This window comes from Balaenoptera ricei, chromosome 19 (assembly GCF_028023285.1).
Source record: "Balaenoptera ricei isolate mBalRic1 chromosome 19, mBalRic1.hap2, whole genome shotgun sequence".
Lineage (NCBI taxonomy): Eukaryota > Metazoa > Chordata > Mammalia > Artiodactyla > Balaenopteridae > Balaenoptera > Balaenoptera ricei.
In genome coordinates, this window is record NC_082657.1 from 35,694,493 (window position 1) to 35,717,773 (window position 23,281).

The following is a 23,281-nucleotide window of genomic DNA, read 5'->3' on the forward strand; positions in this document are numbered from 1 at the left end:
TTTGCACTTTTACAATCATCATGATGTAGGATTCCATTTATACAAAAGGTCCAGAGCAGATTTGTGGTTGCCAGGGGCTGGGGGGTTGGGAGGAGTGACTGCTTATTGGGTATGGAGTTTCCCTTTAGGGTGAAGAAGATGTTCTGGAATTTGACGCTTGCACACATCATTGTGAATGTACTAAATGTCACTGAACTGTACCTTTTAAAATGGTAAATTTTAAGGTATGTGTATTTTACCATGATAAAAGTAAATAACAGAGGATTAAATGAGATAATGTAAACAGCATATAGCTCAAAAATATAGCTGATATGATGATGATTATTAAGTTTTAAGAATTTAAGATGTAGGGTTCTAAGTTTGAAGGGATAGATTTTTTTTAAATTTTTTTTGAAATATAGTTGATTTACAATGTTGTATTAGTTTCTGGTGTACAGCAAAGTGATTGTTTTATATATATATATATATATATATATATATATATATATATATATATATATATATATATTCTTTTTCAGATTCTTTTCCCATACAGGTTATTATAAAATATTGAGTATAGTTCCCTGTGCTATACAGTAGGTCCTTGTTGGTTATCTGTTTTATATATAGTAATGTGTATCTGTTAATCCCAGCCTCTTAATTTATCCCTCCCGGCCAGGGATAGATTTTTTTTTTTTGGTTTTGGTTTTTGGTTTTGGTAGGTTGCTTGGTTGGTTCTATTTGTTTTATTTTGCTTTTTAAACCTTTTTTTTAGAATAAATTTATTTTATTTATTTATTTATTTTTGGCTGCGTTGGTTCTTCGTTGCTGCATGCGGGCTTTCTCTAGTTGCAGTGAGCGGGGGCTACGCTTCATTGCGGTACGCGGGCCTCTCATTGTCGTGGCTTCTCTTTGTTGCAGAGCACAGGCTCTAGGCATGCGGGCTTCAGTAGTTGTGGCGTGCAGGCTTCAGTAGTTGTGGCCCACGGGCTCAGTAGTTGTGGCGCACGGGCTCAGTAGTTGTGGCTTGCGGGCTGTAGAGCGCAGGCTCAGTAGTTGTGGTGCATGGGCTTAGTTGCTCCGCTGCGTGTGGGATCTTCCCAGACCAGGGCTCGAACCCAGGTCCCCTGCATTGGCAGGTGTATTCTTAACCACTGTGCCACCAGCGAAGCCCTTATTTTGCTTTTTAATCCATTACCCCCTGGGCCTCTCACACTCCCATGCCAGGCCCCCCAGCAGCCAGCTGCACTAAAGGATTGGCATGCCTCCCCCTGCTGTGGGTACAGCCGCGACCGCCAAAACCCTGGCCGGGGCACCCTCAGTCACTGCCCTCCATGACCCCAGGAGTGGAACATGAAAGCAGCCAGGAGGACAATAGCACGCCAGGGAGTCTTCTGGTTCCTGGGAAATGGAGCCCAGGAACGAGGCTCCCAAGCCCCAGCCCGTGGATGGGGGTGTTGGGGACTCCTGGGCGGAATCTCTGGCCTCCAGCCCCCACCCTGGTGAGGCCAGTGGGCACATGCCTGCTCATCATACCCTCGCGATGACTGTGGGTATGTACCCCCCAGGGGCTGGGTGCCCAGGGGAAATAGGCCCCCCCTAGCTGGGCCTTGGGAATCAGTGAGGCTCACCCAGCTCTGTGAGTGGGTGTATCACATGTGGCTAGGGAGGGACCTGCCCGAGAGCGGGCTGGGCAAGCCCTCCCTTTGTGGATAGCATCCTGTCACATCCTTGCGGCCCTGGCACCCTGCCCGAGGACTCTTGAGAAGGAGGAATCGGCTGTTTGGTCTCAGTTGCTAAGGGGAATTCTTGGCCCCAGCTGTGAGTAAAACACTGTATGTTATAGTTTTTGAAAAATAACACATTCATGTGACCCAAAATTCAAAAGGCATGGAATTCCCCCACCCCTTTCTCCCAGACACCCAGTTCCTCCCAGAGGCAGCCCATGTTTTCAGCATCTTGTGTACCCACCCAGAGATACTTTGTGCCAATCAAGCAAAAGCCTATATATAGGACTCATTTTTTTTTATTGGAGTATAATTGCTTTACAATGTTGTGTTAGCTTCTGCTGTACAACGAAGTGAATCAGCTATATGTATACATATTGGGTCCACTGCCTTTATCTCCTTGGATGCAAAGGGCAACGGTCAACATTTTCCCATTTTACAGATGAGGCAACTGAGGTTGAGAGAGAGCCAGTGACCAATCCACGGTGACACAGTGAGTGAGTCAGGGTCCAACTAGACCCGATCCCTGACTCCCAGTGTGTGCTCCTACCCCACCCCCCACTCGGGGCTCGGGGACTTGTGAAAGCCCTCTGCACAGAATACAGACCTTATAGTTTAAGTCCTCCTTCTAATGTCCATCAGCTTCATCATCTAGGATATGTTAGTGCACCTCTCTGAGCTCAGATCTCTCGCCTCTAAAATGAAGATAATAATTGATAGCTCCTTATGAGTTTATCATAAGAGCCAAATAAGATAAAGCATGTAAAGAGCTCAGCACAGCACCTGGCTTTTCTATGCCATTCAACAAGCTTTTATTGCGGGCCTACTATGTGCTGAGCACCTACTATGCGAGGATCCAGTGCAGCCACGATCCTGGCTCAGGGAGCTCACGGCCTAGCAGGCTCACAATAAGAGCTCAGTGAACGGTGGATGTTATTATTCAGCAAATAGTCATCTTGCCTCCTGGTTCTGGGAAGTGGAGGTGAGACCACAGTACCTGAGTCTCCACCCAAGTCTAGACTGTGGGACCGTGAGAGGAGGGGCCGGCATCTTGTTCCCCACCCTCTGTGTCCCTGACTAGGGTCACATTAGTTGAGTAGGTGCTCAGTAAATATTTGTAGAATGAATGTGCAGAGGCAAAAACCTTCGTGGAGGAAAGCCCCTCACCCCCCCGCCACACACACACGCACACACGCATGCACGCACGCACACACACACACACACAGGTTGCTCCAGGACGGGAGGACTGACAAGTGACTTGATTTCCTTTTCTCTGTGACTTTTGACTATGCAGATACCAGTGTTATATTTTAAAACTCAATTGATTTTTAATATTTAAAAATGGAATGGCACAAGAGCTCATCCATGGTGAACCATGCTATGTGTCCAGTGACTGGTACTGAAGAGAATTCAGAATGGAGGGGATGGCAAGGACGAGGTACGTACTCCAGGAAGGCGTCCTATAGAGGGTGGCCACAGAGACTGAGACCGTGGCACTGGGAGCCATGATCATTGTCAGCCTGGCTCCTGTTACCATCTTAGGATGTGGGGTTAAGTTCAGTGTGGCAGAACGCCGTTCTCGCGGTGTGCCCCCAGGCCTCCTGCCCTGCTGGGCCTAGGCTTCCCAGACCTCCGGAGCTGCAACTGTGAGGTGCCAGGTGAGTGCCAGCACCTCCGTCCGTGTGTTCGCCTGTCGGTAGAGCTCCCGGCGGCGCGGGAGGGGGACACTGACGGTGAGTGCGCTGCTGGGCCTGCGTGTGGCAGGCGTTCACTCAGAGTTGTTCCCTTCCTACCTCTCAGTCCTCTGGAAGCCAAGGACATGGGAACCCAGCTGGCAGGAGTGGTCCCGACACCCCCAAAATTCTGATTCCAGGCTACTGTAATCGCAAAGAGAACTTGAAGGGTGCCAGCATGGGGCCGGGGGTGTACTCCAAGATAGCCCCTGGCCTCATTCTGCCCCAGAGACAGGCTGTCGGTGATGGAGGGGGTTTGGGAAGCTCCAAGGAGGGCAAAAGCTCTGGGGAGACAGCAGGTCAATGGGGGCAAAGAAAGAGCCCAAGGTGGGGAGGCCCTCTCACTGACTGCTGTGTAGCCTCAAGCAGCTCGCTTCCTGTCTCTGGGCCTCAGCCTCTTGCACAGTTCAATAAGGGAGGCTAAGTGCAATGATCTCTAAACCAGAATACCGAAGTGTGAGGCACGTGCCCCTGGCGGCGTGCAAGATGATGCTGCGTGGCACACAAATGCGGCATTAAGTGCCCTGGTACCAAATTCCAGCGAGGGAGACCCCACAAGGCTGTCTCACTTTTTGAACTGAGTTTTGATTTACATGCAGCAGCGTGCCTCAAACTTAGGGTCACTGTCAAGCGAGAGTATCTGGCAACAATGAAATGTCTTCATTTTATTGTCATTATATGTTAGCCTCTTTCTAGTTATGGCAAAAGAGATAACATTTATTTTTATATACATTTGTTTAAGAAAAAAAAAAAAGAATAAATTTTGTTTTAAGTATTAAGCAATTATCCAGATACATAGGAGAGGGCAAACATGGTGCCAGGTGGTAGAGGGGAGACGAGCAGAAGGTGGGAATCCTGGCTGGATGCCTGGCTCTGAACCTGAGACAAGGCCGGAGGGGCAGCGAATTAGGCAAGACCCTCTGCCCCGGAAGTGCCTCAGGTCCCGTGGGAGCTGTGCAGACATGAGTTCCGGGTGGGCCCGCCCACGGCTGCCCGAGAACCACGCTCGCTGCCTCTCTCCTGCCCCCAGCCCTGCTGGGCAGTGACCGCACCGCCCCAAAGGCATTTTGTACCAGGCGTTGTATACCGACTTACCAAGCCTGCCCTCCTGGGGTGTAAGTACCACCACCACTGCTCTGTGCATGCATCTGTCTGTCTACCCATTTGTCTGTCAGTCCAGGGCTCCTTTGTGGGGCACCCACTGAGAAGGAGACTCCCTGGCCAGAAGCCAGCTCTGATGCAGGGGCTGCCACACTGTAGCCCAGAGAGAGGACAGCCCTGGGCTGAGTGGAGCAATCCTCACTCTCTCCTGTCCTCACCTTCAAGTCAAGCTCTTTGGTGAGAAGGTCCCTGAGGGGCTGCAAACAGCCTGATGTGGGAGTTTGTGGTTTTCCTGGGACCCAGGATCATTCTGGGGTTCGAGTTAAGTTTCAGAGCAGAGCCAGGTTGAGGGTCAGGTTAGAAGGTGAAGGTTAGGAGGTCCGTGTGTATTTGGTGTTGGGGATCCTTGCATGGCTGGAGTCAGGGGTTAGCATGAGCCCAGGATGGGGAAGCTCTGTCACTCACTCACTGCTGTGTGACCTTGGTCAGCTCCCCTGCCTTCTCTGGGCCCCAGCCTCTTAAAATAAGGGCATAGGGAGGCTAAACGCAATGATCTCTAAAATGGAGGATCTCAAAGTTTGAGTCCCAGGACTACACACTCAGTTTGTATTTGGGGGAGGGGGTGTCCCAGCACAGTCTCAGTGACGCTGGGCTTAGTGTGTGGCTGGGTTCAGAGGCTGCCATTTGACTAGGATCATGGGGTTCCTGTGTGTTGGGATCCAGAGGCTAGGGTATGACTGGGATCTCTGACCATGGTCAGGGGTCAGAGCTCTCTCTATGTGCCCTGAGCGTAGCCATCTAACTTATGCCAGAGTGAGGCCAAGTCCAACCCCTCATCCCAAAGAGGCTGAGCCACAGCTGAGGCCAGGGGACAGGACACTGGTCCTGGGCCTGCAGCCCCTCACCACTGCCCTCCCTTCTCATGAGCCAGGAGACCACCAAGGTGATCCAGACAGCCTCCAGCGATATCAAGGGCAAAGGGCCATGGTGATCCTTGGCCAAGTGAAGTAAGGTCTGCACAAGTGAGTCAGGCCTGGGGTGGGGATTGGTGGGAAGTAGCCTGAAACTTGCCCCCAGCCCCCAGAGAGGAAGGGCAGCCAGGAGAACTCAGACCCCCCCAACCTGACTTGGTACCAGGGGCAGAAGCCTGGTATTGCACAACCTGCCCCCACCATGCTTCTTCAACCCACTCACCAGTCCCCCAGTGCCCCTGTGGGGATTTATTGGAATGTGTCAGTCTCTCCAACAGCCCCAGTAAGATTCGGGCCTTAGAACGGCCCTTTCTCTCCCCTACTGATGGGGTCTTTTTTGGGTAGAGGGAGGCAGGGTAGTAAGATCTCTTGGCAAACTGAGTCTCCTGACTTTACCTGGGCTGAGGCCAGGCACCTTTACAAACAATACCTCATTTTACCTTCAGCACATCCCTCTACTGGCCCTGCTTACTGAACAAGGAAACAGGAGCTCAGAGAGGCTAAGCAGCTTGGAGGTCACACAGCGAGGCTAGCAGCGGCAAGCTCAGGTTCCAACCCAGGTCTAAGCACTAGGCTTGGCCCCTGGAACACAACACATCCACCTTCTGGGCCCCTCAGGCTGTAAGGGAACAGGTTCCATGTCTGTATGTCTGTGTGAGGCCTCAGGGATGGGGAAGACACTGTTCAGGGACCTTATCTTTGTCCTAAAACTAACCTCATCTTCCCCAACCGCCCCCCGCAAGGACAAGCTCAATAAAGGTAGACTCGGATTTGCACAGGTAACCAACCTGGTGCTGGAGTCAGTGTAAACACTTTACTACCACTAGGGGGCGCTGGCGATGCTGAATGCCACCGTTACCTCTCGGGAGGAAAGCACCTGCCACCAGCAGCTGGAGTGGGGGTGTCCCAGGTCTAGTGGGGCGTCCAACGGGGCTGCCCCAGCCCCGCACTCTCTGTGTAACATTAGGCTTCCGTTTCCCTTCTGTAAAATGAGGATAAAGCCATCTTAGACCTACATCACAAGAGGTCAGAGATGGCAAAGTTGCCTGGAGAAGTTAAAAGAGATATTACCCTGAACAAATCATCAACAATTCAATAAGACCAGACTTCCATAGAATAAATTTCATTGATACATAACTTATCCAAAATAAACATGGGTGGAGTAGAGATTAAATGTGATTGACCATGACTGATATTAGGTGAAGCTGGACTCAGCTCCAGGAGGATAGGACAGGACTTTGCCCACTGCATCCCTGGGCAGCGCAGGATGACAAGAAGTGGAGATGTGACAAAAACACCCCCTTGCCTCTTCCCAGGCCCCCGACGCCCTTCCTTATTTCCCTTTGTTCTCCCAGCGTCCAGATCAGCCACCTGTCCGTCGCCAGCCGCCAGGTAGAGTTGGTGGAAGACAAGTCCACCAATGTCTCCATTCAGAATGCATCTGTGATCTTCAAGGGGATCCTGGGGCGCCTGGAGATAAGCATTCCCATTCAGCTGACATGCCTCTCCCTGGCCCTCTCTGGGCGGAGGGTGGAAAGAGGGTCTTGGGCCGTGGCCTCCTTGCAGGTTGAGGGTTGATCAGTCTGTTGACTTTGAAATCGACTCTACTGACCTTCAGATCAACACACATAGCTGAATATGTGTCCTACTCCCTCTGGGGAGGCAGGGAGGCTGGACTCCAGGAATCGGCCTCAGTGGAGAGGGAAGGCTAGGCAGACCGAGGATTCTGAGGCTGCCAAAGACGGTCCAGCCTGGGAAGTTTGCTGGCTGGGGGAGCCCAAAACTAGCCTAGCTCCTGGCTGGCCTGGGCAGCACATGGGTTCTGCCTGGAGGCCGAAGCTGCCCTGATGTGGTGTCAGGGGACTCTGCAGCCTGTGATTCTGGCAGTGTGTGGACCAACGCCCCTGAATGCTACCCATCTTTCCACAGGCTGCTCCTGCATCTCCAAGGGGAGCGCAAGTAAGTATGCTGCCTCTGTGGCCCCCATTTCTACTTGTGCCCCATCCTGTTAGCATGAGCCCCAGGAGTATGGAAGGGTGGTGTGTCCACTGCCCCCCCCGAGGGTCAATCCCAGACCATGCCTGTGGCAGCCAAACCTGGGGGATCAATCTTTTCAGTGGGGTCATTACTTACCTCTCCCCATCAACGCCCCCTTAAAGGCTGGAAAAAAATAATCACTAACAGTTACTTGCTATGAGCCAAGCACTTTTCCAAGCCATTTGCATGGATTAGTTAATTATATCCTCACAACCCAACCCTGGAAGGTAGATTGTGTTATTAACCCCATTCTTACATATGGGCAAACTGAGGCACAGAGAGCTTAGGAAGGAAAGAAAAACTCATATCTGCTGGCATCCCAGGCATCACACAAGTTCGTAGCTACAATTCCTAGCCAAGCTAAGTAACTGGCTGAGGACACACAACTCGCCACTAGGAGGTGGGGACAGGATTTGAACCCAGCAGCCCCCCTGACTCTGGAACCTGAGATCCTGAGTACTCTACTCAGATCTTTGTCTTGGCCAACCCTCTGTCAAATTGCTGTGAGCAGCCCTGATTCAGGCCCCTCTCTGCCCGTGGAGCAGATGGACACATGTGTGAATCTGGATTCAGGCATATCCATGTGTGTGAGTGCAACAGGTATGAACATCACGGGCAGTGGGGCCTCCCGAGGGACTCTGGGCTGGTTAACACTCAGGTCTGAGGCTCCTTCTGAGGCTCAGTGTTCTTAGCTGTGAAATGGGGTTATAGCTGGGTTATAGGAGGCTTCCAAGGCTGGCAGAGCCCTGAGCAGTGCCTGGCACACAGTAGGCGCTCAGTGGATGCACAGGACTGGATCACCGCAGCACTTGCTCCCTTCAGGCCCAGGTGGACCAAGCAGCTGTTCGCAGACTTCATCTCCTTCACCCTGAAGCTGGTCCTAAAGGGACAGGTGAGTGGGCTCGCCTACCCCGCTGGCCCAACCACTCGTTGTGGGGAGCAGTCCAGGGTTATGCCCCAAGGCTGGGTCCTCCTCCCCCCACTGACCTTCCCTGAGAAACGGCCACCACTTCCCAGTGTGGTCAGTCCCCTGTGCCTGTTCCCAGCACTGCCACCCCCACGTGGCCCTGCCCCTCTTCTGGTCTCCTTTCCAGCCTGGTGAGCCGCCTGCCCTGTCCGCCCCAGATCTGCAAAGAGATCTGCATCATCTCCAACATCATAGCCAACTTAGTCCCGACAAGGGCTGGTGAGTGTGCTTTGGTCTGCATGCCTTTGAAGGTTAGTGGTGGGAACCAGGAGGCCACCTTTGGTCACTGTGCAACCTTGGGACAGTCATTGCCCCTATCTGGGTCTCACAGCCCCTGTGTGGCTCTACCGTTTGGTGATTAGTTATGGTCAGGCTATGGCAAGTCGCTTCCCCTCAGGGCTGCAACCTGTCAGGCTGTGACCTTGGGCAAGTCACGTAACCTCTCTGAACCTCAGTTTTCTCATCTGCAAGATGGGGGTGATAATAGCAACTACCCCATAAGGCAGCTGTGAGAATTGAGTGGAAAAAAAAGTATATAAAATGCTTAAGATGGTACCCAGCCCAGTTGGTCCCTATTATTACTACTGCTATTACTAGCCTGGTACCCCCAGCATGAGCATACTGTCAATTACTTCTCAAGCAGCAGTAAACAACGGGTGAAAGCTAAGAGGAAGAAAGTGGTTTGGAGATCTAAGACTCCCCTGCCCTTCCCTGAGTCTCTTCCCTCCCTTCCTATACAGCCTTGGGCTAAGGGGAAACTCCCACAAGGCTGTGCAGTGAAGAAAAAACTACTCAGGACTCAGTTTTCTCATCTGTCCAATGGGGACATCACTGGGCCATTGAGAGGGACCCAGGACAAGAGGAGAAGGTGATCTGAGAGGTAGGAAGCACTGTCCTGTCCCAGTCCTAACACGAATACAAGCCAGTGTTTGCAGAACATGCTACCGACCAACTACTTGACTTAGATTAACTGTGGAATGCTCACAATCACCCAGGAAGGAAGGTAGTGCTAACATCCCATTTTATGGATGGAGAAACTGAAATTTAGGGAGTCGAGGGGACCACCCCCCCCAAGCTGGGAAGCAGAAGAGCAGAATTTGAGCCTGGGCCATCTAAAAATTCCGAGTCCCTGTTCTTACTACGTCATAACTGCTCCCACTGTGGTTGGCCAGCAGAGGGGGAGGTGGCCAGGCTGAGGGATGCGCCCGGCTCTTTGGACCCTGGCACATAGTAGGTACTCAGTGAACAGAGGCAATAAAGGACAGTGAAACCCCACTGGGTAGACCCTCTGGGCTCCTGTCGGGGCCTTAGGAGGGGAGACCCCTGGTGGCACCAGGTCTGGGGCAGTGTGGGCTGGCAGTGTAGGGGTGGAAGAGGGGGTGGCGTGAGCGTAATTCTGTCTTCCTGAGTGCTAGATCCTCCCCCCGACCCCACTCCCATCACTGCCCAAACCTGGAACAGGAACCTTGCTCGTCTCTCTGGGAACACCACGCCAGGGGCTGTGCCATCAGAGTGCATGTAGCAAAGCTAATGCGAGGGTGAGGCCAGCCTCCCTGGACAGACCCAAGCAGCTGCCAGAGCACAGACAGGGCCAGGGGGCCTCATCAAGGTCATGGCTCTTGATGCAGTACTACTACACTCCCCCGCCACCCTCCAGCCCTCGTGCTGCTTCTGCACCAGGAGTTGGAAACTACCTCCCGAGGGCCGAGTTCGTCCTGCTGTCTGCTTTTACAAATAAAGTTTTATTGGCTCACGGCCACGCCCAGTCATGTAGATGCTCTTGCCCGTGACTGCTTTTGCCCTGCAGTAGCAAAGTGGAGTCGTTGCACAGAGACTGCGTGGCTCGCAAAGCCTAAGGTATTTAGGGCCACTATGTGGCCCTTTACAGATAAAGTTTGCCGACTCCTGGTCTGGCCTGTTGAACTCCATGACGCAGACCAGAGCTGGGGGTGGGGGTGATCTCCAGGTTTCTCTTGGGAGAAGATTAGGAGGAAAATTAGAGTAGCTCATGTTACTGGGCGCGCTCCCACTTTTACCAGATTGTTCCATTAAATACATAGCTCTGAGGTGGATGCTTTCATTGGAGACGAGGACATGGAGGATGCTGGGCGTGAGGCTCGGTCGCTGCCCACGGATCACCCAGCAGTAGAGGGCTGGGATTACAGCCCACGCCTCCGACTCAGAGTCCCACACTCTGAACCACTCTTCTAGAAGGGCTCCTGCAGGGCAGGGCCACCCAGACAGACAGAAGTTGAGAAGAGAGAGAATGGCAAAGTGAACCCTGTGCACCCCAGGACCCATTTTACAGATGGGAGCTCTGAGGCTAGAGGCACCTGTGAGTGTTGGGCAGGGGCAGGAGGAGCAGGTGAATCAGGGCAGGCCCCCCATCCTGAGGCTCCACCCTGATCTCTCCCTCCCCACAGCCGACATCCCCTCGGTTGGAGACATCGGGTGGACATTTCCCTGACAGGATTGCCTGTCATCAAAACCACCCACCTAGGGTCCCATCACGAGGTGGGAGTGGTGGGAGGGCATCTTCCACGCCCTCTCCAGCATCTGTTATTTGTAGACTTTTTAAAGATGGCCATTCTGACCGGTGTGAGGTGGTACCTCATTGTAGTTTTGATTTGCATTTCTCTAATAATTAGCGATGTAGAGCATATTTTCATGTGTCTATGGGCCATCTGTTTGTCTTCTTTGGAGAATGTCTGTTTAGGTCTTTGCAGCTCAGAATCTTAAGCTTGCCCTTGACCTGCTCTTCTCATCATCCGCATTATTGAGTCCCTATTATGTCCTCAGTATTTCTGGAGCCTGTCCACTTTTCTCTGTTTCCATCTCCACCTGGGACAGGCTACCATTATCACTTGTGGGGACCCATCTACAGCCTCCTGCGTCCTGACATCTCCTGAATCTGTTCCCCACAGTAGCCTCCAGAAGCAAAGCTGATTGTTCACTTGTCTGCTTAAAACTCATCAAGAATAAAAGTCTTAGGATAAAAGCAAAATTCTCTGACATGGGCTCCAGGGTCATGTATTTTCTGGCCCCTGTTTACCTCTCAATCTAGTTGTTTTGGACTCAGCATAAGCATTCAGTTTAAGGGATGGTGTCTTTCGTCAGCTTTGGAAATTTCTCAGCCACTCTCTCTCCAATTATTGTCTCTCCTCTATTTTTTCTATTCTTAACGTCTTGAATTTCCACTAGATGTATGTTGGGCCTTCTCATTTCATTCTATGTCTCTTAGTTGCTCTGTCATAGTTTCCATCTCTTTCTATCTCTATGCTAAATTCTGAATCATTTCTTCAATTATCTCTTTCAATTCACTCATTCTTTTTATAGCTGTGTCTAATCCGTTTACTCATTCACTGAGTTTTTCATTTTAAAATTAATAATTTTCATTTCTAGAAATTCTATTAAGTTCATTTTTTAAAATTGAAGTATAATTGACCTTCAACACTATGTTAGTTCCAGGTGCATGACATAGCGATTCAGTATTTCTATAAATTACAGAATGATCACCATGATAAGTCTAAGTACCATCTATCACCTGAGTTATTACAATATTATTGACTATATTCCCCATGCTGTACATTTCATTCCTGTGACTCATTTATTTTATTTTATTTTTAAAATTTTATTTATTTATTTATTTTTGGCTGCGTTAGGTCTTCGTTGCTGAGCGCAGGCTTTCTCTGGTTGTGTTGAGCAGGGGTTACTCTTCATTGTGGTGCGTGGGCTTCTCATTGCAGTGGCTTCTCTTGTTTCAGACCACGGGCTCTAGGCACACGAGCTTCAGTAGTTGTAGCCCACGGGCTTAGTTGCTCCGCAGCATGTGGGATCCTCCCAGACCAGGGCTTGAACCCGTGTCCCCTGCATTGGCAGGCGGATTCTTAACCACTGCGCCACCAGGGAAGTCCCCATTTATTTTATAACTGGAAGTTTGTACCTCAGTCTCCCTCACCTATTTCATTCATCCCTCCAGCCCCCTGCCCTCTGGCGACCACCTGTTTGTTCTGGGTATCTACAAGTCTGTTTCTGTTTTGTTATGTTTGTTTTTTAGATTCCACGTGTAAGTGAAATCATACGGTATTCACCTTTCTCTGTCTGACTTATTTCACTTAGCACAGTACCCTCTGGGTCCATCTATGTTGTTGCACATGGCAAGATTTCACTATTTTTCATGGCTGAGTAATATTTGTTATACCACATCTTCTTTATCCATTCAACTATTGATGGACACTTAGGTTGCTTCCATATCTTGGCTTTTGCAAATAATGCTGCAGTGCACGTGGGGGTGCATGTCTTTTTGAATCAGTGTTTTTGTTTTCTTTGGAAAGATACCCAGAGGTGGGATTGCTGGATCATATGGTAGTTCTATTTTTAATTTTTGAGGAACCTCCATACTGTCTTCCATAGTGGCTGCATCAATACGCATTCCCACCAACAGTTCACAAGGGTTCCCTTTTCTCCACATCTTCCTGAGTTTATTTTCAAGTTTTCCTTTTCAAATCTATCTTTTGTTTTTCCCCCCTGGAGTCCTATGCTTTCATTATGGCTCTGTTTCTTTAATCATGGAAAAATTCGTTCCTTTGTAGTTTCTTCCATGTTCTATTACGTCACAGCCTTGGGGTGCTCATCTTCTTGTTGGCTGTGTTTGCTAGCTCCCTCTCGTGGTTTCCTTGTGTGGCTTGTAATATTTATTTTCTTAGAAGCTCACCTTTAGTGGAATTTGGTTTTTCTGTGGACAGACTCTGCTCCCTGAATCACCCACATTTTCCTTAGAGAATGATTTTGCACTTATTCCTGCCAGGGACCCCAAAGGTTACATCATTCATTCCTTCCTGTTTTTGTAGGTCATTTCTCAGTTCAGGAAGTCCTGCACCATGCTGGCAGTATAAATACTTACATAATTCAGAGCTGCACATCTGAATTATGCTGAACCCGAGCTGCAGGCTCGGGTTCTCAAGTTATACCCTCCCAGACCCACCTTGACGTTTCTTGTGGCTTCCTTTGGTGGGTGAAGTCATTTGGTCTCCTTTTCACTGAGAGGAGGTATTTCCAGCCCCCCTCCTCATCTCACTTCTCTCCCTCTGACAGTGTTAAAACCCCATGCTAGTGTGGTCTGAACCCACATCCAGTGCTTGTGTCTCTGGGCCACCTTACTTATGGTTTTAGCTCTCGTTTCCCTCTTTATCTTTAGTACCTGGGATTGTCCCTTTCTTTTGTTTGAGCTCAGCTGTGTATTAAATAAAACTTTTTGTTGCAAGGTACCTATTGGTTCAATTTTTTGATGGGGAGAGGTCTCCCTGAGCCCAGCCCAACAGTCTGCAAATCGGAGGTCCTGCCCACCTGCCCAGAGGCATCCCCTCTTCCTTGCCCCATCTCATTCCTCCTTATCCTCAGGGAGGGCCTCCCCATTCCCTAACTAGGTGAGATTTGCTCTCCAGGGCTCTCAAACCACAGCCCGGTGCATCCGTCCTTTAAGACGCTCCTCAGGTGCCATTTTACATTTAGTTCTGGGATTATCTGATAAACGTTGAGCCTCCTGAAGGTAGAGACCAGGTCTATTGAGCTCTGCACTGTCCCCCATATCCTCACCCAGGGCTGAAGCATAGTCAGCATTTCATGAATATTGTTACACAAAAGCAATGGCAGCTTCTTTTGGAGGGTGACCATGCGCAGGTCCTTCTGCAAGTTCTTTATGTTGATTCTCTCATTTAACCCTTGCAACAACCCTCGGAGGTAGGTACTATTATTATCCCCATTTTACAGATGAAGAAAGTGAGGCACAGAAGGCCTTTCCACACACTAAGAGGTGGGCAGGGCAAGGGATTACTTCACTATCACAAAGGTGAGAAAACCAAGGGCCAGAGAGGGCAAGAGTAATGCCTAGATCACTGGCAAATTAGTGATGGGGTGTCGTGGGCCCCAGCCACTGCCCTAGCTGCTTCCTTTTTTTCTCAGCCCTGGGAACCCCGAGTCAACTTTGTCCCTTGTGTCTCCAGAGGCAGTGGCCACAGCTGTTCTGATGGGCCCCAGTCCTAGCCATGGGACCCCCTCTGTGTCTCCCACTGCTTTCCCATAGCTTCCCCGCCAACCAGGCCCAGGTAACTGTCTACAGCCTCAAGATGTCCAAGCTCTTGTGTCAGAACAAGGGTGTCATGGTTCTTCAATGATGGTGTAATTCCCCTCCCTACGCCCAGGCAGGCAACTTTTTGTGGCTTACACATTTTTTTTTTTTTTGGCCGCACCAGCAGCATGTGGGATCTTAGTTCCCCGACCCGGGATCGAACCCAAGCCCCCTGCATTAGAAGCACGGATTCTTAAGCACTGGACCACCAGGGAAGTCCCTGCGGCTTACACTTGAAGAGGTGAAGTGGGTACAGACAGAGGAAGGCAAGGAGATGGGGAGGCCGGTAGTTGGCAACCCCTCCACAGATGGACCTTTGAAACCTCCAAGTTCTTCTCACTGCTTCTGCTGTGATTGGTTGTTTCTAAAACATGGCTGTCCTCCTGATCATCAAAATCACACGATACAAGTTATGAATGGGGCACATATGGGGGTTTTGACAGTTTTAGTAATATCTTATTTCTTAACCTGGGTGGTGGGACGTGGGTGCTTGTAACATAGGTCCCCAAACCACTGTCCATCTCCATTAGGGCCACATGACTTTCCAAATGCAGAATTTTGTGTATTTTAGAAGGTAGTACAGGTACATGCACACTGGATATATTGCAGGACACCCCCATGGGATCTGGGGTGGCACCCCACAATCAAGTCCATTGATATTTCTCTGCATATGAATTTTCACATAAAGCAAGGTAAGTACTATAAACAGCCTTCCATCCAAATGGCCAGGTTTGCTGACAAACTTAAGAAAAAGACTTGTAGTCTTCAGAGCTTGTTTGATTTTGTCATTGTAGGTAAGGAATTGATGATCAGTACTACTCCTAATGCCCCTCTGCATGTCTTCAATATTTCTTCATACATGAAAACGACAGACGAAAGTAATGTAGGCACATAGTGGAAAACAGAGAAAAGTATAAAGAAAAAAAACCACCACGGTCATTCACAACCATGGCACATTTGTCATAACTTAAGAGGTTAATGCTGGTATATTGGTATTAACCAAACTCCAGACTTTTTTGGATTTCACCAGTTTTTCCACTGATATACTTTTTCTGTCCCAGGATCCAATCCAGGTTAGCACATTGCATTTAGGTTGTTTTTTTTTAATCTTTTAAAATTTTGTATTATTTACTTTTTTTTTTAATCTAGGAATCTGAAAAGTTTACAGTACTCTTAACACCCAGCTGTAAACTCCACCTCCCAGAATATCCCATTTCATTTCCCCTCCCCTGACTTTTCTCAGAGTGCCCTCTTGTTTCTGGCTCCTGAGGACTTCCCTTCTTGCTTCTGAGTCTGACTGTGGACATACGTGCTTTTTAGGAATCTGTTAACCAAGACTTCTATGTGCTGGAGTGCTTCCGGAAGGCAGTTTGAACTGGCTCTTAAGGGGCAGGGAGAGAGCCAAGCGCAGGTGTCCTGGCTGGGGAAGAGCAGTGACAGGACCAGAGGGAGGACGGAATCCCAGTGTGGCTGAGGGAAGGGTTGTTTGTGGGTAAAGGAGTTGCAGATCAGGCCAGGAGTTAGGTTGAGATTATGTCAAAGGGACTTAAAGGCCAGAAGGAAGCAGTAGAAGCTCCAGAAGACTTTGGGGTGGGGTGTGGGAGGAGACGCCTTGGTTGGCGCTGGTGCGGGATGGCTGGATTGGGGAGGCGTCAAAATGAGCCTCCGCTAAAATGGTAGAGAGCGGCGTGGCCCTCAAGGGTCAGCTGGACCCACCCCTTCGCTGTACAAAGGGAGTTCCAGAGGCTGAGAACTAGAAGGACGTTTGTTCAGGGTCGCACGTCACATTCATATCAGAGTCAACAGTTTCTGTGGCCCCAGCATTTTTATGTATGGATGGATGTATTTTCAACAGTATCTGTTGAGTTCTTACTCTGAGCCAGGCCCATATGGTTCATGACTTTGTGAAGCTTATAGTCTAGGGGACATAGGCAGAGATAGATAATAACTAGCCAAACAAAAGACTATATAACCACTAATTGTGCCCGGAGCTATGAAGAAAAAAGGGGTGGGTGGTTGGGTGCTTATACAACTCATAACCCCAAATCAGGAGGCTATTTGAAAGTTATCTAGTGCTATGGGTCTCAAACTTTGGCCTGTATCAGAATCACCTGCAGGGGTTGTTAAAACACAGATTCCTGGGCTCATTCTCAGAGTTTCTGGTTTGGTGAGCCTGGGGTAGAGCCTGAGAGTCTGCATTTCTAACAAGCTCTCTCCCAGGTGGTAAAGCTAATGCACCTGGTTGAGGACCCATACTTGGTCTCTGGAGTGTAAAAATGCAGCTAAATCCAACTGCCAGCAGATGAAGTGTCACCTTGTTTTGCTGATGGTTTCATTTTAGAGGTGGAGGAAGTGAGCCATGCGGGAAAGTCCTGGTGCCGGTTCAAACCAGGAAGAAGCTGTTGGGAATGTGGATGAGTGAGAACCCAGGAGAGGACATGCCACATAATCCCCCAGCGGCAGGTCCTGGGGAACTCCCTTTTGTTTGTAGACTATCAGTGCTAGGCTGACCCCAAGAGTCCCCAGGGTCCACCTCTCCCCACACCTCTCCCATCGCTCAGCATAGAGAGTTGAGGGTCCTGGGCTTGGGGGTTGCTCTCTGCTCTGAGGAGGGCTCCTGCTCACAGTGAACCTGGTTTCTCTCCCCAGGATCCCACCTGTTGGGCTGCAGTCTGCAGGCGTGCGAGCCTTGTAGTTGCCCAGCCTCAAGACCATCGGGGATCTTGGACAGGGGATCTTAAGCAAAAGGTCCTGGAGCGACACCTCACCGGTTACGGCCGGACAGGGCGGGGGTGGGGCAGGGAGAAGGAGGCTACCATTCATAGGATAATTGACATCAGGTGGGGTCATCAGTTACCAGGGAAACCAGCAGCTGGGGCGTGTCCCTCACAGGCCCTCAGGTTAACCACCATCAGGAGGGCAGTTGTTTCCCTTTAATAAACTAGCAGGTGAAGCCACTCTGGCCTAAGGATTAAAACAAGCACTAGCCGGCCGTGGGGGGCAAACGCGTTAACGTGAGTGTGGTGGAGGTGAAGCGGGGACTGGTCGAGCACGGGGTGTACAAAGAGAACTTCTCGAGTGGCCTGGCCACACACCATCACTACCATGCAGGCCTCCTACTCCAGGAAGATCTTCTTAAGCCTCTTGGATTCCCAGTATGTCTGCAGAGAGGGGGTGAGTGGTTGACTCAGCAAATCCCTCCCTTGTCCCTCTGATGTCAGGCACAGGATACTGGTGGGGAAATATGGCTCCTTCCCTCCAGGACTTAGGACCTGACTTCTCGGGGGAGAAGACTCCTACCTAGAGTCTTAATTCAGAGGAAGAGGCACCATGAAGGATGGAGGGAGGGCATAGCCAGAGGAAGGGCCTGCCCGCGCAAAGGCCTGGTGGCTGGAATGGCAAATCTCATGAGAGAGCCCAAAAGGGCTCTCTATGGAGGGCCCTAAGTATAGACTGAAGCACTTGGAATAATTCCTAGAGTTTCTTTTCTGGGGGATTGGGAGCACAATGGAGGGCCAAATTCTCATCTTTTTGACTTCAGGATTAAACTGACTTTTTCCACGTTGACCAAGGTAGGTGGTCTTGGGTGCACCTGGAGAAATAAGCGCCATAGAGGGACTTCCCAGGCGGGCCAGTGGTCAAGGCTCCGCACTTCCACTGTATAGGGCAAGGGTTCCCGGGGGAACTAAGCTCTCGCATTCCTTGAGGTGCGGCAAAAAACAACAACAAAAAAAAAAACCCCATGTACCTCATGTGCTTAAAGAAAGCGGACACAGAGTCCTAAAGGAAATCAGGCAACGGGACCAGATGATCCCTCCCTTATCTTGTGACCCTTCTTGCTGTGTGTCTGTTGGGAAGACACTGAGATTGCAGAAATGGAACCCTGGTGGTGTGGATTAAGGGGGTGGGGAGGGCAGGAGAGCACTGGCCAGCTGGCCGCTCCCCGGGCCTTGGTTCCTTGGACGGGATGCAGTCACAGTCCTCCCCAGGGCCTAGGAGGGACCACGCGGGAGAGGTACCATTTTGGGGGTGGGGACAGGAGGAGAGGGTGGGTTGAGATGTAGTTTTTCATGGGCATATGGATGAATGCCCTGCAGGCTGTGGGGCCATCTGCCTCGTGGGTCACCTCTGTGCCCCAGGGAGCGCCCACAGTGGGCTTGTGATCTGAGGAGCAGTGTTGAGCCCACCCAGGACCTCCTGTGGACCAGGGTCGCCACAGTGGGCACCCCTGAGGTCATGTCTCGAAAGTCTGGGCTGGAGGAGGCTTTGGGGACACATGCCTGACAGGGAGGCTCTCATTCATCTTCTAGGCCCTTCCCAGGCAGAGCTGCAAGTGCCCCTGGTTCTCCAGTCATCGAAGCTTAGCCATCCTGGGTCCCCTTCCCTCCAGGTGCCTCCTCCTGTGGGTGGCAGTGCACGCCCGTGACCTGGCCAGAGCGTGGATCCCTGTTCCTGCTTCACTGGAGAGTATTGTCTCTGCCACCCCACGGATAGCTCAACCTCCCTTAAGGGCACGGGTCTCCTAATGGCACCTGATGTGGCAGGAAGAGCCCTGGGCTGGGAGGCTCGTTCACGCCCGGCCCCGAGCCTCAGTTTCCCTTCCTATAAAATGAGAGAGTTAGACTTGATGATCCCCAAATTCCCTTTCCATGCTGACCTTATAGGATATTTGTCCACATGAGATGACTCTAATGGTGGAATCTCAGGCTCCATTACTGGGGCGTGCAGGGGGTATTTGGAGAAGGCCCTGCCCAGAGCTTTCTGTTTCCCCACAGGATACGTTGAGCTGACCCTGCCGTCTTTTTGAATATCTGCCTGTGCGTGTGGCTTTGGTAGAGAGAAATGGAGCAGGAGCTGTCTAGCTGTCTGGGTCTTTTTTTTTTTTTTAAGGAGAGGTTATTCATTTATTCATTTGTTCGTTTATTCGTTCATTCATTCATTCATTTATTCATTTATTCATGATTGTGCTGGGTCTTCGTTGCTGCGCGTGGGCTTTCTCTAGTTGCGGCAAACGGGGGCTACTCCTCGTTGTGGTGTGCGGGCTTCTCATCGCAGTGGCTTCTCTCGTTGTGGAGCACGGGCTCTAGGCGCGCGGGCTTCAGTAGTTGTGGCGCACGGGCTTAGTTGCTCCGCGGCATGTGGGATCTTCCCGGACCAGGGCTCGAACCCGTGTCCCCTGCATTGGCAGGTGGATTCTTAACCACTGCGCCACCAGGGAAGCCCTGGCTGGGTTTCTTAGCCTCCCCATCGGTCAGCAGAAAGCATCTCTCAGACCATCTCTCTTCCCTCCCCCACAGCACTGGGCCCTTTCACCCTCTTCCCCACCCACCCACCAAGGTCCCATTTCCTGTTCTGACCAGCTTTCTGCATGAGGTGTCACTCATTCTGTGTTCCACGTGGCTCCAGTGCTGGATAGGAAATATGGCACCATAGGGGCTTCAGATCCGGAGGATGGCAGGGAGGGTAGGGGGCCCTCACAGAGGTCTGGTTTCTGGTAGAAGAGGAGGAGGATGGAGCCTCTAAAAAGCAAATCAGACTTTTAACATGGAAGAGAAACCTCTTATGAGCACCAGCCAGACCACCTTATGATGCTCAAAGCGTGTCTTCTTCCCACTCAGGCTAGAATACAAAAGGTTTCTTTCTGCCATCTCAGTCTTGGGAGGTACCAGGCTCCAGGGAGGGTGTGTGAAGAAAATCCCTCGCTGCCACACTGGCCAAATGGAAGGGAGAAAAGCATAGGAAGACACTGGCATGTGCAAAGTCCCTAGGAGGAACCATGAGAGAGTCAGGAAACTAAAGGAGGCCGGAGTAGCACAGAGAGCAAAGAGGAGAGGGAGGGAGAGGAGGTCAGGGCCCACAACATGAAGGTGCAGAGGGGGCCTGGCCTTTATTTTGGCGGACAGGAGAGAAGGCCAGGAGGCAAGATCTGGGGTGGAGCTTCGCAGAGGGACACCTCTTCAGGTTTGGGAAGACTTGAGGGGAAGGCACCATCTTCTGAGCCCGGTTCCTTCCTCCTTGGTCCCCTCTAAATGCTCTCTTGGGCCTGTTTCTCTTCCTCCCTCAGGGTCCAAAGCAAGGGTCTGACCCACTAAGCTGACCAGGCATGCTCCTGGGGGCTGGAAGGCAGGGCCCCCGGCACAAAGAGTCAAAGTGGTTTCACCAGTCCCCAAGTCCTGAGTCCAACATGGAAATTCCAGGCCTTGGGATGTAAGCCTTCAGGATAGTGACACCAGTTGGGAGACTCACTCTACCCAAGAGATAACCCCCGAGGGGGTTGGGAAGCCCAGGCCCCCAACTTGATGCCCCAAGAACAGTATCAGGATGACCTGGCAGCCCTGGGCAGCTCCTTCCCCAAAATGAAAACTTTCACCATCACAAGGGGCAGACCGAGAGCTTGCTTGGAGTCTTGCTCCTTGTGGACCCCAGCCCAGCTGGGACCCTGGAAGGCCCTGGGGCTCATTTCTGCTCCAGAAAGGTGCAGCCCCTCAGCTTCCTTCGCCGCCCCAGGCGCAGGAGAGTGTCTCAGCCAGGTCTGCGCAGGAGGACTTACAGACGTGGAACCCCAGAGCTTGCCAGGACAGCACCAACCTGCTGGACCCCTCCCAGTCCTGGCCCTTCCATCCAAGCCCAGAAACTCAGACCTAGGCCTACGACAAAAGACTGGGAAGTCCCCCAGCATGGGTGGGGGCATTTGCTGCTTCCTCCAGGGAGGAAACAAGGGCTGCCCAAGGCCAGGTCCTGTGGAAGCACATCCTGCCACCTGGGCTGCTGACCCAGGACAGGATAGGCCCCTGGTATTCGGGACCAGCCCTGGGCAATGGGGAACGCAGAGGGAAGGCTTGGCCTTCAAACCTGGGTCCAAATCCCAGTATCCTGAAATACTAATTTTGGGTCCCTCTGTGCCTCAGTTTCCTCATCTGTTAAATGGGATGATAATAGTACCTTCCACATAGGGTTCTGGTAAGGACTGGGTTGGCCTAGAGGGAGTATCACATGGTGACCAAGAGCAGGGGTTCTGGAGCTGCCCTGCCTGGGTCCAAATCCAGGCTCCTGCGCTGCTAGCTGTGTAATCTCAGCATGTTACCCTCTCTGTTTCTGTTTCACCTGTAAAAATGGAGATAAAAGGGCTGCCGTGAGGATTAGAGGAGCCCATGTACCCGGAACACATGTCCTAAGTGCTCACAAGTGCCATCTATTGGTTACACTGCACGGAGATGGTACTTGGCACACAGAGGTGCCCAGCAAATGTGGGCTCCATCCTCTGGTCCCCCTGACTCTCACATCTTGTGTTTCCTACCCCCAAATCCAAACACCCAAGACTCCCTTGGATCTCCCACCAATAAAATCTTATTAGCTTGTTCACACTCAAGCGTAAATGATGGACGGCCATTTAATTTATACCAGGGGAGCATATGCACACCTTCAGCCAAAGGAGCAATGTGCTGATGGTGGACTCCAGGCCACAGGCCACAGGCCAGGCTGGGGGTAGGGGGCATTTGGGAAGGTAGCTCTCCCAGAGTCCTTCAATGATAACCTCCTCAGCAGGCCAGGTATCTCCAGGCTGGAAAGGGTATTGGGTTTAAGACCCAGCTCTGCTCCTGATTGCTGTGTGACTTTCAGCAACTCACTTGACCTGTCTGAATCGCAGCTTCCTCATCTGCCTAATGGGATAACTTGTCTTCTGCCATCCTCAAGGGGCTGTCCAAAATTAAATGCATCTGAAAATGGTCTGCATTTGTCTCTCAGGATTGTGGTTATTTGTCCACGTGTCCATCTGCTCTTCCCAGCCTGGATAGGGAGCAGGTGTTCAGGCCAATAACACAGCAGGTGCTCAGTGAACATGAGCTGAACCGCACATCCTGATCTTGGGGCATAATCCCTCCCGTGCACCCAGTCACAGCCACATTTGCATTCTCATCCATTCCCCACCATGCCCCGCAGTGGCCTGGGGAAGCTTGGAATACCCCATTTAGCAGATGAGGAAACTGAGGCCTGGGGAAGTCAGGGCATTTGCCTGAAGTGGAGGAGCTGGGAATCACCCACAAGCACTTGACTGCAAAATCCATGCTGTCATGTGATTTCTGGATATCAGAGTTGGTGCCGGAAGGGGAGCAGTTTCCCTTCTCACAGGGATGTGGGACCGGCAGAAGGAGACAAAAATACAAGGACACCTACTGGCTTCAGGCACAGGCTACATTAGCCTGAACTTTAGGTCATCAGATTCTCGTGACCTCTCTGCGTGGAGGGGTTCTTATCCTACAGATGGCAAACTTCAGGCTCAGCGAAGTAAAGGCATTTGGCCAGTAAGTTGAAGAGGAGGACTTGAAGCCAGGGGTGTCTGACACTGATAGTTGTGCCTGTGGCCATTACCATGCAGTGCCCTCACCCACACCCACACACACCCGGCTGGCTTGAGGGGCAGGGGGATAGAAGATCTGGGAGTGAACGCTGCTGCACCGTGGGGATGTCACGGGAAGGTGGGCGGATGATTTTCCTGGAGGGCAGACCTGTCCACGGGGATGGATGTATCCTCTGCAGGACAGGAGCTCCTGTCCCCGGAGGAATGCAAAAAGCCAGGGAGGTTGTAGTCAACTCTGAAAGGGTAGCGGACTAGTGGCCACTCAGGGCTGCCGCTGACC